Raw genomic sequence first — 14608 nt, forward strand, 5'->3', positions numbered from 1 at the left:
TCCCCCTATTCTTCATTATTGATTGTAATTCATGCTTGTATGACTAAACAGAAATCTACGCTATCCAGAGAACGCCGGCCTATCTGTTGGCCAAGAAAGATACGCATAATTTTAATTTTCAAAAACTGTTGAAGATGCATTGTTTACCTTTTAAATTGTCAACATAAATGGTCAAGTTGCTATGAATAATAAAAAATATTTTTTATATCGATCGAAACGAAAGCTTCATTGAGAACATGAAGTCCACGGACTTGCACAGACTGACCTTAGTCTTCGAAGTAGACTGTAGCTACCATGGAAACCTTCACATGTATCGAAAATCATTCTCCTGTTAAATTCACAGAGCAATTATAACGAGACCTTAAATTTTCGGAGAGGTGAAGCTACAAACAACATGCAGCAGCTCATCTCAAAGAGTCGGACACGTCGTGTTGATATCAATTTACCCAGACTTAATGGCCGACAATGCAATAGACGAGCGTACGTCACATTGCTGTTTGATATTCTCTTTTGAGAAGTGGACAGGCATAGCCTACATCCACTTCTCTTCGCAAGCCCTCATATTTTGATTCTGGAAAACGTGTAAATGTCGGAACCAAAGACGGTTTACACATCGAGCCATGTTTCGACTCCAGTTTCCCTGAATTTTCGAAACAGACCTATTATTTCTACATTTTAAACATAAATGCATCCATATATCACAAAAATATCACCACTAACCCGCTTTCAAATCATTTTCTCAACCTCTACATCCCGGGTTTAAATTTTGTGTATCACATTGTTTATCTAGGTCAGCGCAGATTAAATGTTTATGTTTCGGATAAAATTGGAAACCTATTTAAGACAATAATGTCAAAAACGTAACTGAATCAACTTAATCTTACAACATACAAACAAATACTGAGTCAAATAATTACAAAGTGGTATTTCTTCCCTTTTTTACCATCTTTTATGGTGACAAATTTTGTTCTACATCTATTTTGAACAATAAAACGAACATTGATTAATATAGCATACAATAAAGATTAAAATAAAGAGTTTTCATTGTTTTATGTGACAAAGTTACTTATTTTATCGTATGCATTTTGTTAACTTGTCTTAAATTGTAAAACCGTTCTATATAGCTCTGTAAATTTTAAGAAAAAAACCTTTAATCTAAAGTCTACAATCGGAACACTATTTTCCGTTTTATCCGACTCTAAAATTTCTACTTTTTAAACCTGTAGCGAGTGATCTCATAATTTAAACCCGGAATGTAGAGGTTGAGAAAATGATTTGAAAGCGGGTTAGTGGTGATATTTTTGTGATATATGGATGCATTTATGTTTAAAATGTAGAAATAATAGGTCTGTTTCAAAAATTCAGGGAAACTGGAGTCGAAACATGGCTCGATGTGTAAACCGTCTTTGGTTCCGACATTTACACGTTTTCCAGAATCAAAATATGAGGGCTTGCGAAGAGAAGTGGATGTAGGCTATGCCTGTCCACTTCTCAAAAGAGAATATGCTGTTTGACACAACATCACGAAGTCCAAGGTTAAAATGGTTGTACATGTAATTGTATCGCTACTTTCATTACTTTCGTAATCAGTGATACTGATATAATCTTTTAAGTGTCTGTTTGATTTGTACCTTTAATCACAACTATTAGGTTCATGTAAAATATACAAAATGCATTACATGCAGTGTAATATGATCATTTTATATCAGATTCAAAGATGATCACATATGTATCTTATTAATATTCAATATTTAGTTTTGAAAGTGAATCCTAACTTTCTTTTTGCCATTGCATCATTGCAGGATATGTGTGTACATGCATAATGTATAAATTGTGACACATTGTCTACCGATTTGATTTTACCCATATAGTTGGACCGTACATACATGTATGATAGAGTCGCTTTACCAAGAGTTTGGCTTGGACTTTAGATGGGTCGTTACTATCTTGTTTGCTCACCTCAAACAAACTGTCATCAAATGTTGACCTCCTTTCATCTAATTCGCAAAGAAAAGCTCATTGATATTCATAGACTGTAAAAATCGGGAAGTTTTTTTCTTCTAAGAACTGCTCTGTCATGTGAAATTGACGCTGTTTCAAAAGAAAAATACAGTTTTGTATAAGGTTGGGCAAGTTTTATTGCGTTTAATATATTCATATCTATTTGCCAATGACTGGACAGTTAACCATGAGTAGACCCCGCCTTCTTTAGTTTGAGTTTGTCACGTACTGTTTAAAGTCTTGTTAAAACGGTTCTAATTGCCATTACCGGTAACTCTTTAACATTTACTCATAGCTGCCTCTTTACACCAAGAAACTAAATAATATGAATAAAAGACATGAAAGACATTAACAAAATCAAAAGAGAATGTTTAAACTGGCAAGAAATATGTTTTGAAAGCTGGTCTTTAGTGTCCGAACCCCTAAATTACCCCTGCTGACCATAAAGAAAATCCTCACTCAAAAAAAATATCTAAAGCAGTAAAACTACTGTATACCAAAGGTAATTTTAATATAACAGAAAGTCAAGTCTGAACTAATTGCTTACATTTATATATCTAAGACATTATTTCAATGACAAAAATAAGTTGACACGCCCATTTTACTACATTCTTTATCGTTTAAAAAAAAATAAACAAAAAACAAAAACAAAAAACTAAATCTTGTTGTGGTATATCTTGTGAATATCGACTATGTAGTCAATGAAGTATATTGATACAATATGATAAAAATAAGAACAAAGTTAATAAACAAAATCACTTTCTATAGATATACTATATACATGTACGATCAAAGTTATTGGGAGCAAATTCGTATTGATCATTTTCTGTCCAACTTTTAAAATGGCCCCACAATCTGAAGAAAAAAAAATAAAATTGAGAAATGCATATTTCATAACAAATTGCATTTTCATTACTATCTTAATATAACTTTAGAATATATATATCTAATATAATATAATAAATATAATATATCTTTTGTAAAACGCTCTGTCCATTCCTTTGATGTTTACAGAAACTGCACTCAAATGAATTTATTTACTATTATCTATTTTTACTAATTCAAAAAAAAAAAAACGACTGTTGCTAATGAAGCCCGTGTTTCGAAGCCAAACAATAGTAAGTGTCCTCTGTTTTACGTGTAAACAAGAAATGCAACAAGACAGAAGCTATTTCAAGTTACAGTTGTCTATCTTTGGATAATTGTTTTGCTATTTTTCTTCTTTTAATCAATACTAGACTTTGACCCGTGCGTGCACGGGTTGACATTGCATAATTATGATATCGGATACTATCGACACACCGTATTTTTGAATTTTACATAACCAAGCTTTAAGCCTACAATAAAGGTATTAATTTCACTACACTCTGCTTAGTTAGAATAATCTAACTGTGTCTCGGGACAGGCCATCACCACAGTTAATATGCCTCCCATATAGCGGTTTTAATGTAGCAAAAAATTGCAGAATCCCTCCGAAACGATTTTGGAGAAAATTGACGAAGCTGCATTGGAAAAAAAACCCAGTCAAATTATTCATAACAGACCATTTTGATGCTGTAAATACCTTTCACCAAAAAATTTAATTCATATTATATAATGAAAAATTTAACACTTTTTCACCAACCTTTTTTACTCGCTTCGAATACACAATGTTGATATTCGGAACTCATGGGATTGTTCATATTATATGCGATGAGTTAGAGTTATCTCCCGTATTTCCTTTGATGAACAGAAATATATGGCAAATTTTCAATGAAAATTTACACGTAATTGCAATAAAATTATTACGCTTCTGAGTTTATCCATGCAAATGTGATATCGGGAACATAAACTAAAGAGCCTCCCGTGATTTAGCATGAATGTAATGCACATGCGCAAGATTGTAAAATCGAAGAATTCCAGATTAATTAGCGAAGCTTGATTGAGGAAAAACAAAAAACAAATTGGTAATCTTTAAGTACCAATGATGTTTAAAATATATAAAACAAATGACAGTACTCTTCTGATTTCTCGGTATTAAAGCCCAGAAATTCAAGTCTTTTTTTTTAATATAGTAGTATAGATAGATATATAGATCTAGATTAAGTAAAAATATTATATATCTGCTTACCTATATCGATGATCCCTCACATATGTTCATGTATGATCGTCTGTTGCAGATGACATGACAATAACGTATTGCCAAAAGCAGCAGAACAAGGAAACAGTATATTATTTAGATTTCACGTTTAAACATTTAAACGGTGTATAGCTATTTTGTAACACGACTATTACTTATCAGGATTGTTACTGACTGTTTACAGAAATTTGTGGGGTCCGCCTTGCCTTGGACTATGGACTCTACCGACCCCACAAGTTTTTGTAAACAGTCAGTAACAAACCTAATAAGTGTTTTGTTTTGTCGAGGACCTTAAGTTTGATATGTAAACAAAAAAGATAACAATTATATAACAATTAAATTCATAGCTTTATTCTCTAATTTTTCATCATCCTCGACAGTCGTCTGTGCAAACCTGGATGCCATTGTAGGATCGTTATATATTACGTCACGGGCAAAAGGGTCTCACTTTAGATTTTGGGGCTTAAAAATTAAAGGTATAGTTGAACGTTTGTGTAAAATATCAGCTTAAATAATGTTACGTCTGCCATGTTGTCGTATTGATTTTGACGCTCGCCGTGTAAAGAAATTTAAAGGCAATCACGTAATGCGATTCATCCAATGACTTTGAGACATTCTAGTCCGAGGCAAAACAAATAATGTTATCAATCAGGAACAAAATGGCGTTTCGAACGGATCTCAGACATGTTGTGACGATACAGCCTTCCACCTTTAGTACCCTATTCTATCCTAAGGGTAAGTTCATATCAATGGAAGAACCACTGTAACAGCGGCGAGCCACAAGCGTTAACTTTGATTTTCGCTGGTGACGTTGCATTTAACAGCGTTCAACGTTTGGGACATCATAATAAATCTTGTCATTTTAACCTTTCAGTACCCTATGTGTGTTACAGCACTTTACCTCATACGTGTGGTGTATATTACCCGTGTGATAAACCTTTGCTTTATCAGACGGGTAATGCTTTATCAAATACTTCCGGTCTTAACTATTTTTGACACAGCCCTTCGCTCCAACGCTTCAGTGACCTATTTTCGAAGATATGCTAGTACTTTCAACATATCTATATCTACTGCCAAAAATGATATAAAATTTCAAAAAGATTTTGTCAAAGATTTAAATTACAATTATGAAGGAAAACACATATCTGTGAAGCATAGGCGTCGGATCGGGGGGGGGGGGGGAACCTCATCCCCTTTTTTTTGCAAAGTTATACAAAACATAATTAACAGAAAACCTTTTTTTTTGTTTGTCAAAATTTATGATAAGTTTATCCCCCCCCCTTTCAATTTGCTTCCGACGACGTATGTAATTTATCAAAATGCAAATCACGTTAGCTATCGTGGAGTTCATTCTAAAAGAAGAGATGAAAACAGAATGCTTAAGTTATGTTTATATCATATACCTAGTAGTGTATCAGCCCTGATACACGTGTTTTGGACTAGGTGAGACAGCAACCGGAAGCTAGGGCTGTATCGCCCTCGAGGCTGATATTTCTCTGTCTCAGCCCGTCGTCAAGGGGGTGTATTGCCCTCAAATTTGAAATTGATAATTTCCATATATCTCTGCTTTAAATTAAGACTAGTTTGTGAAATAACGATAGAATAACGAAAACATAATACAAATTATCACCTTACACGTCTGAATATTTTTATTTATTACCGAAAATTGAAAAATAATAAATCAAAAATAGCGCCAAAGAGTGATTTGTATCCAAGTAAGGGGAGGTAACCTACACAACGGTTGTGTATTTAGAACAATAGCACGCTTTATTTATTATCAATCAACGTTTAAATTATGGAGGATATAGAGAAGGATGGAACTAGACTTAATCTTAGAAAGAGATTAGACTGTAAAAATTAAGGGGTTAAAGTAATGGACGCGCTTATGACGTTCTCAAACAACATTCTAGTTGCTATAACAGTATGGATCTTTATGAATGGAATCTGACGGGAAACTTACGAAATCCCAGTGAAATAATTTGACTCATTACGAAGCTGCGTAGGAGGGAAGTTTCTCTCGCGATAATTTTGAATTCTAGAAGATAGTGCTTCATTTCAGACGACAGACTCCCTTCTACTGTATTTCAAATGACGATGGTTTGTCAACAAAGTCCGACAACTCTTACAGTTTTAACACATATAAAAAGAAATAAAATCGAACAAGTTTTGTAGATCCGAAAAAAATCTATAGATTCTTCATGATAAATTATATTCCTTATTTGGAATTTAAATTTAAATAAAAGTCTTTGAATTTAGATATATGATATAAACAACATCACACTTTTGTTTTGATCTCGTCCCTGGTATCAGCCCTCGGATGGTATCGGCCCGCGCCCTTCGGGCTTGGGCCGATACCAACCGCTCGGGCTGATACCAGGGCCGAGATCATAACAAAAGTGTGATATTCTATATACATACAAGAACTTACCGAAATAATGTTTCTTAAGACTTTGATTCCACCACTTGTAAGCATCATTATTCAATATTTTCAATTTAGAATCATTAGGCTAATGTTTGTTTTATAAAACAACAACTGTTCCTCGTTTGAGATCGAGTCAATTCAAACTAACGAGCATTCGCAACTTTATGTACATGTATATCAACAAACTTTGATTATTCAAGTCTTCTGATCATTATTTCAATATAATCAGGTGATTAAGCTCTAAGAAAAATTATTTAGAGACAATAATTTCTTTCAAGTTTTATTTCAGTGAAACTTTACATTAAAACAGTTAGATTTATCTCCGAAATGACGCACTTAATTGCATTGCACAATGCAATGCCACAATAACTGCATAACACAACGTTGAATCATCGTTTTCTTATCTTTGAAAAAATTCAATTCGGGTCATAAAAGGGACTATCTCAAAAGCTTTATAATATAAATCAAATTGTATGAGATCAATAGAACATCTATAATTGTGTGATTTTTATATTTGCTTTATCTGACTCGTAGCATTGTATAAATTATGCTTTTACGACTTTTATATGTAACTAACGAAACTGAAAGAACTACTATTTACCTTTAAAAGGTATACTCGTTGAAACAGCTTCTGTGGTGTAAATATCATTGCCTGTAAATGATCGAAAAATCAACACCTCATGTAATAATATAAAACATATTGTTATATCCAGAAGTATATTCTCACTTTATAACTCTATATAGACGAATAGTCAATGATTGTAATATTACCGGTAATTAATTCGAAAAATATTGACCGGTCAATAATTTTTTCTAATATTGACCAGCTATGAATCATATTGTGTAATTAAGAAATAAACTCAATATCTACCCACTTATACGAGTATAACCTGGGTTGGGGCAGTTTACGCTTTATAATCCGCGAAGCGAATTATAAAAAGCGTAAATTGCTCCAACCCAGGTTATACGAGTATAACTTGGGTAGGTATTGAGTTCATTTCTTAATATGTTTTACGGTGCGACCGTTGGGGCGAGCACAGCATGTGATCAAACAATGAATTATAATAAATTAATAAAATAAAATTAACAACGTGAAATTTGAATGCCAAAAAATAAAACATACCTATTTTTCAGTAAATTTTCATTATTCATAGTTTATAAGATTTGTTATAATTTATTTATTTATATGTAGAACAATAGTTTAATCTCAGATACAATGTTGTTAAATAATAAAGATTTTAATATATAAATATTCATTGCATTGCATCTCCTCTTTTAAAGTGATTGTGATTATGATTGATTGATTGATTTCCCCCTTTTTTTTTGCAGTAGACATTTTTTCTTAAACTTACATATAAAACTTGACTCATCATAGAGCTCCCCCCATGCTAAAATTTTTTTCATTTTTGTCAATTTATACATAGAAAATCGACTTACCATGGATTTGCCCCTCCACTTAAAAAAAAAAATTAATGTTTAATTTTATTTTTAATTTACGCTTAAAAATATTTGCTTATCATGTTAAAAGAACATGGTGTTGTCCCCCCCCCCCCCCCCCGCCCCCGCATGTAATAAATGGAAGTGAAAATAAAGAAACCATTGAACTGCTAAAAAGCTGAAGGATTAGAATTTTCATGATTTATTTTTCTTTTTGCTTGCAAAGATTTTTTGGATGAGGCTGCCATCCACCCACCCACCCCCTTTAAAAAAAGACGTTTCAGGAAATTACCGTAATTATAGCGAATAAAATATTTGTGAGCATTCATCCAAATTAGTGCAATTTACAACTGTTTCCTGTATCTGAAGAAATGTCCTTATTCGTCAGCTGTTCTTTATCTTAGCCTTTGCAAGATTTTAAGAGGATTTTGGTCATTTCAGCAGATTTACAATAACTTCAATTAGAGTAATTTCCCCTTATCAGTGCTTATTGTGACGTCAAAGCTGACGTTGGTTAAGTTGTCGTCTTACTCTTTAAAATTCCCCTGAGAAATAAAAGTATGCGAAGTATACTGTTTTATTTACTTAAAAAGCATGATGTTCTTAAAATTACACATCTTATAAGTTTTTCAAATGTTTTACTTTGATTCTCGGGAGAACGTGATGTTGGAACGTGAGGTTGGAAACCATTGGTACTATGAATTGTGGGTCAAAATTTACTGACTCCGAAAAAATATATCGGATCAATGTGTAAACGTTTGTGACGTCACACGATTATTTTTGATTGAAAGTGTACTGAGGTGAACTTTAGAGGTAACATTGACTGTATGTCGCTTACATCGTTATTGTTTTTACTGTCTAAATTTGTCTTGCTGATTCTCGTGAGAGTGTGAAGTGATAAAAATTGCCAAGATTACAGGGAACTACTGGGACGATTAAAACGATGCATTACTGGTCCGATTTACTGACGCCAAAAAAATCCGTTGAATGAATGTGCAACTAGTCCGAATTTTCTATTCACACACGCCTTGCCGGTAGAGCTCGCTTCGCGCCGGCGCTGCGCGCCGGCGAGCTGCGCTCGCTATAATTTTATTTTCTGTAATCTACTATACAAATTGAGTGCGTTTTACTTTTAAGAATATACAAATATTGACTGGGGTTGAGGGCAACATTGATTATATTAGCCCCCGAGGGACGAAATATTGCCCGACGCGAAGCGGAGGGCAATATTTTTGTCCCAAGGGGGTTAATATAATCAATGTTGCCCGAAAACACAGTCAACATTTGTTTTGTTATATGAAGAAACAAACCAAGATTTAAGAAAGTAATTGAAAACAGATCGCCGTAATTTTCTCAGCTCAACAAAGAATTCACGAATTTAAATTTGTGCAAGGTTCATTTCCAAAATATCCTCAGCATCAAATGGTCACTGTTGATATTCCGCCGACCGGAAGAATGAAAATACAGATGTTCTACCCGATTTTACTTCACAGTAATTCGCAAATCCTTGTATCCGTTATGATAGCAAACTGTCGCATTGCGCGTCCGTTGTTTACTTGCCTTGACTGACTGTCTATTATGACGTCACCTTGTTTTGGAGTCGCGAAGAGTTATTTACGTCATCGTTTACGAATCAACAAATCAGAGGCTATTATTTGAAATAGAGGGAATGTTCTCTAGATATGATTCCTAGCCGGTCAATATAAAAAAAACGGGATTAGTTCGTTTTTGACGTTAGTGCATTTTGACGTGTCTCGTGACGTGCAAACCAGGTTATACAGATTAAACTAATTTTTTCTATCAAATCACATGCCGCACGTGTTAACAACCACAATTAAATTATTACTGTGTATTTCAATTAATCGGCTCTGATTTGTTGATTCGTAAATGATGACGTTATTTATCATCGCGACTCCAAAACAAGATAACGTCATAAGGATAAAGTTGGTCACGTGATCAAATCCTTTGAAGCCCGAAAGACTTCTCAGTAGAAACCAACTTCATATTCCGGTGAACTTTTTAACCTTGCTGTTTATTACATGTACTTATATCTACGTTTGAAATAGACAAAATAGAGATTTTATGTTAACAATAATCCAAGCGACAAGCAATAAGCCCGTGCTATGATCATTGTGACGTCACGAAAAAGTTCAATTTAGAAATGAAGATAATAATTTTTCTATTGATTATTGACTGTGTTTATCTTGGAAATTCTCGTTCTATAAATAGTGTTAGATCAGAACAGTTGGGAAAAGTAGATCAAAAGCAAAAATTTTATTGATGCAGGTATCAAAGAAATTTTTCGACCAATCAGAAGCGCCGATATCTCATCAAACGAATAAATATTAAATGATACAGAATTGAACGTTTTCGCTATTCTATAGGTTCATATAAGGAAACATATTTGGAAATGTAAATATTATTTTTTGAAGGACACAGTCTTATAACTGCAGCAGTGTGTACATACAAATTGAGTAATGCGCATTAGCGCATTGAGATTATCTTTTAAAAATAATGATTCATTGCATATATTTACATTTTTTAACTTCTTGCCTTGTCTGCAATAGTGTTTTATACCTAAATATTACTATTTTATCCTAAAGGTAAATTCATATTAATGGAAGAGCCACTGTAACAGCCACCAGCGTGAGTTTTGATTTTAGCTTGTGACGTTGAAGTACCTTCAAAAAATCATGATTCAAGCTATAATAACTTGGCAGTTTACGCTTTATAATCTGCGAAGAATTATAAAAAGCGTAAATTGCTCCAACCCACGTTATATGGGTGTATATTGAGTTCATCCCTTATAATCTAATTTTCTGTAATTTACTGTACAAATTGAGTGCGTTTACTTTAAAAAATGATATATATTAATCCATTCAAAATTCAAATGTAACGTCAAGCGGATCAGTAGGTGCTTTGTAACTTGTATTGTGACGTTCAATCCAGGTTATTACCGGATATTCGGTATGCTCTGGATACAGCGTAATAGAAAGTGAACATATTTTGACTAGACTAAGTCATTATGTTTAAGTACATAATTTAACCGGTCTGATGTAAGATTTAAAGCATCTGACTTCCATTGTCCCAGGAGTTTAATTGTATCGTTGCTCTTTTTACAATATGCACTGTGAAAAAAATATTCCAATTTAAAATGAATGTCTAGCTAGTAATTTTCACTGTCTTTATGGTAAGGAAAGATTCAAGTAAATCCGAAAATCTTAGCAAAATAAAGGAATACCTTGAACTCCATTTTCATAAGGGTAAAATAATCTTGCAATAGCAGCAACACTTGGTTTTATTAAAAAAAACAACAACAACAATGTTACGACAGGTAAAAAACGTGGCCAAATAATAATCAGGTACAGAAATAGTGGAATATGACATGTATCACATGTACTGTATTTGTTAAAGAAAGCTTCTTTCCTTACCCTTAGTGCACCCATTTATAAAGTCACAAAACTGCATCTCACAATGGCAGGATTGATCACACATAGCTCCAAAATAAGGATACGGACACCTTCCGCTGCAGTTAATCCAAAAGTAGCCAGGCGGACATGCTTTAAGAAATAAATCAAAACTGCCTTAAAATAAATAAAACCTTAATTGTTTACAATTTTAAAAATAAATTGATGAAAAATATGTATTTATCAAATTTACAAAATTTGATATTCCATTTGGGTTTAATATTGTTTTTGTTTTATATAATGAATCTAGATAATTCTATTGCATACAGATACATGTATGTGTCCCCAGAATAACATGAATGCAACTGTAAGTTTTAAGATATTTAAAGTCAGAATGAGATATAATTTGAAATAAATAGACAACTTCGACTGTACACAAACGAACAACAGCGATTAACAAAATTTTGGCGTGTGTTGTGTAAAATGTTAAACGAAATAATATCAATATATCAATATATAAAATATCAATAACCTTGTATTAAATTAAAGCGTCATATCTTGTCGCAATGTTTAAAAAAAAATCGGTACTTTAATACAAATTACATGATGAATATATGGCATTCAATCGACTGATATGTTACTGAAAGGCAAAAAAAGTGAGAGACAGAACTTTGTCATTTAGTCACCTTTCCAGACGTTTGACCGTTTACAGTTAGCGTGTTCATTCTTTCGAATCCCGTGTTATGTTGAACATTATTTATATTAATTGTTTTTACATTTTTTCCATTTAAAAAAACAAATATCGATAAATCGTTTGTAATTAAAAACAAAGTGCCAATTACAGATAATCACATATAAAAACACACATATTCACGGACCTACGCAGGTCTTGTTTGCTGAATCCCAGTAAGTGCTTGGACAACATCCATTCAAGAATCTAAAACACAAATGTTATTAGTTTTAAATGGATCGTTGAATAGTGCGAGACAATCCAAATTGACATGTGTTACTAATAAAACAGTTCTTTATCAAAGAAGACCAATAATAATAATAATGTTTCCAAAAAAGCAACATGAATACACGTACATATATTAATATCAACTGTTACAATAATTTAATTGTTGAATGAAATGCATCCACATATGAATAAAGCGAGCTGATCTGATTCTGGCATTTGTCGCATTTGTTAGAATTGTCCTTTATTTCATTTCATTAACTTTTTTTACTTTTTACATGGAATGTTCTACAGCGAAACTATATGACCAGCGAAACTATATTCTAAAATAATATCGGCATAAATCATTCCTTGAACTGGCAATGTTTCAATAAAAGAAAATTGTTTCAAAATGTAGGAAAAATTTTCAGATGTTCAAAATAATAAAATGGGTAAGTGTTATATTTTAAATTTTGGCATTTATAAAAACAACACTTTGTCTTCTAATTCAAAACAGTCCTTCAATGCAGATTATGATATGCGCCGTTTCATTAATAAGCGATAAATTATAAAATAAAAAACACGATTTGTTTTATTAGAACTATTTTAATCACTTAGTCTATGCAGTTAACATATTTAAAATTTCATCTTTATTGATATAAAATAAATATATAATAGATTGCTTACCTTTGACACGGTCCTTTTCCTGTGACTCTTTTGCAGAACACCAAAAAGGTCAATATATTAACAAATATAATGAATTTAAACATTTTGTATTTTATTCAACTAAGTCAATCATTTAAAACACACATAACAGTCTGTATGAATAACAAATGCAAACTTCCTTGATTTTGGATCATTTGATACATGCTATTTTTATGTTTTATTTTCATGAACGAATTTACAATGAAATGATGGCAGTGTATTGTCATTTATATGCTGCATCCTCAAATCACAATGTAATGTAAATTTGGTTTCGATTGAATATTGCAATATACGAGGGTTGTTCGGAAATTATTGAGACAACACGGATATTTCCATTTCTAAGTGACGAATTAGGGTGAAAATTGGCATGAACATTGAAGAAACCTTTACAAATAATTAAAGAAAGTAATATTTAAAAAATGTTCAATATTTTGTTTACAACAGTAGATAAACAAATCGGTGGTCGGGGTACCCGGCGCAAGCATAAACTCGGAGAATAAGAAAACTAAAACATCGTTTATCTAAGTGTCTGCAAACTTGCAGCTTATACTAAAAGAAATCAGATTATATATGTCCATTTTGCTATTCATTGTGACTAACGTTTGATCAAGTTTCACTGGTGTTTGAGTTGAAATACGGATATAGTACAGATATATATACCAAGCAATAGGAATTTGAAAACGATGGTATATAGAAATTTGACGTCAAGGCGGCGCAGCAAATATACATCATTGATGGAAATATTCTGAAAAAGACCTTTTAATGCCACACAGTTGCTTTAATAAAAACTATACGATGGCAAGGGATAAAGAACTTCAGTTTATCGTCTTTTTTCACTAATTGTTTAGCTAGAATACAGACAAAGTGACTAAATAACAAGTACTTTTTACACACTAACTGATGTCAACAGTTCAAAAATATGTACACAGAATCACGGTAGGAGACATTTCACAGTAATTTGACCTTTGGTTAGACATGACCCGATTTTTTCCCACAAAATTCAAGAATGGAGGGAATATGCGAATGTTGACATCTTGAAATGTAAACAAAAGATGATAAATGAAGAATTAATTCTAATTTCCCTTTGTTTGTTAGCTGTTTAAAACATAGGATCAATATGAAGCGTTAAAATGACGTTGCGGTAAGTTTGCGGTTGCGCCGGGTCACTGGGCGATGGCAACTTGGTCTGCTTACCAGGAATGATATAATCATGGTATGGACAATAATTTTTTTACATTGATAAACTCTATCCTTGTGTACGTTTTGGTGAAATTTCAAGGGTTTATCTTTTCCCCCAAGGAAATAAGAGTAAATGTCTCAATAATTTCCGAACAACCCTCGTACATTGAATGCATATTTTCATTATATTGACAATTATTTAATTTTAATTTTTAGTAAAAAAAATTGTAGTGGGACAATTATATTTTTTCTGAGGTCTCTCTCATCCACAATCGACACCATTATTGAATAACAAAACGATTACTTCTTAAAGGTTTTTTTTGTTTTTGTTTTTTGTGTGTGTGTGTGTGTATTTTTTCTTCTTTTTCCTTTTTTGTATTTTCCATTCTCATCCTTTAACTTGC

Source organism: Magallana gigas, chromosome 3 (genome assembly GCF_963853765.1).
Source record: "Magallana gigas chromosome 3, xbMagGiga1.1, whole genome shotgun sequence".
Classification (NCBI taxonomy): domain Eukaryota; kingdom Metazoa; phylum Mollusca; class Bivalvia; order Ostreida; family Ostreidae; genus Magallana; species Magallana gigas.